General features: G+C 38.0%; 1 protein-coding gene across 1 annotated transcript in view; it reads left to right on the top strand.

Moving 5' to 3' along the window:
* Positions 1-95: 95 nt before the first annotated feature.
* The window catches only part of ano7 (anoctamin 7), a gene marked incomplete in the record, with an annotated part of 21,142 nt that continues 19,682 nt past the window's right edge, over positions 96-1,555 (top strand). Inside the window, 1 exon segment of the mRNA XM_014032625.1 lies at positions 96-509.

Raw genomic sequence — 1,555 nt, 5'->3', positions numbered from 1 at the left:
GATTCACTCTAAATGAAGTGAAAAAAACTTTCAACAAACTTTATAAAATATTTAGGAATCTGCTTTGACTTGTTTTAAAAAATAATGTCATTTTTTCCTTTACACATTATGTATTTATACAATAGTTGTAACATTTTATACAGTTTGTTTACTTTCTGATTCAGCTTCTTGATGTTTGAACTGTTTGAAAGTAAAAATCTTGGCTTTTAGTCCAGACTCTGAGGTTTATTTTGAAATCAAACATGTCCAGGATCAGCTGACACATCTGAAGTTAAAGGAAATAAAAAAMATAAAAGTTGTTTTGCCCCCAGGACCGGGGCCATGGGGCTGAAGAGGACAGGTCCTGCTGTTCTCCTGTCAGCCACCAGGGGGCAGCACGTCCACCAGGTGTTCACCAGCAGGAGGCAGGTTTAAAGAGGTGGGCGGGGCTTCACGGCCTCTCTCAGCTGTTCTGCTGTTTGTCCGCAGAGCTGGAGCTGCTGAGGAGCTGTCACGTTCTGTTCACACAGGTGAGTGTCACACCTGAGACACCTGAGGATCCTCTGCTTCTGTCAGCTGCTCCTTTCTAACCTCAGSTTTCACAAATGTTTCTGTTTGTCTTTTAACACAAACTGAAGCTGTTTTATAAACTGTTTGTTCTACATCTGACCTGAGATCAGGTTGTTTTACACAAGCAGCTGTTTGGACTTTAGATTAAAATGAGCAGTGTTACCATGGTTACAGCTGACTTTATTTATTTCTGCTCTTCATCTGGGCTGAAAGCACAGATAAAAGACTTTTTTAAATCAGTTTAAATCTGTAAAAGTTTAAAAGAGACATGATGTTGCAGTAAGTAAAGGTCCAGCTGTTTCCTGCAAACATTAAGAAGCTGAACTTTATAATAAATTCATAAAGTCCTGAAACACCTGATGAAAAACGAATTAAACTAAATAATATTAAAACATTGAACTGTCAGAAAACAGTTTTTGTTGTTCAGAGTTAAAAACCAACAGATCAATCGATTGGTCCATGTTTTTGTATAATGACTCAGTAATCTGAGTGTGTTCATGATAAAAAYTAGATTTGACCTTAGAGGGCACAGATGAACTTTTGTTTCCATCATGGCCGCCTCCATACATTCCTTTGTCATCTCTGATCGTTCAGTCAGAGGGTCAGCAGTAAACAAGAGGCCTTCAAAATAAAAGTCTGGCTGTGTCACAATCAGTTTGATTTGACATAAAAAGTTGTTCACTTTGTGTTCACTAATAAATCAGTCATCATATGATGTGTGAAAGAAGAAAACACAGAGTGTGAGGAGACCAACAGGTACTTCTGGAAACTTAAACCTACTGTCCCCATGGGGGGTCAGGGACAGAGCTGTGAAGTAACTAAGTACAAATACTTCTTTACTGTACTTAGAACTTTGTGTATCTGTATTTTACTTGAGTAATAATTTTTCAGCGTACATTTTTACTTTTAAAAGAAAAAAATAGTATAGGTCTTCTGGACGGGTTCTTCTCTAATGAAACGTTTCGTCTCTCCTCCAAGAGACTTCTTCAGTCTGAGAGTTTCAGGC

The sequence above is a fragment of the Austrofundulus limnaeus genome, unplaced genomic scaffold, assembly GCF_001266775.1.
Source record: "Austrofundulus limnaeus strain Quisiro unplaced genomic scaffold, Austrofundulus_limnaeus-1.0 Scaffold1497, whole genome shotgun sequence".
In the NCBI taxonomy this organism is placed as follows: domain Eukaryota; kingdom Metazoa; phylum Chordata; class Actinopteri; order Cyprinodontiformes; family Rivulidae; genus Austrofundulus; species Austrofundulus limnaeus.
This window is presented reverse-complemented; position numbering and strand designations above follow the sequence as displayed.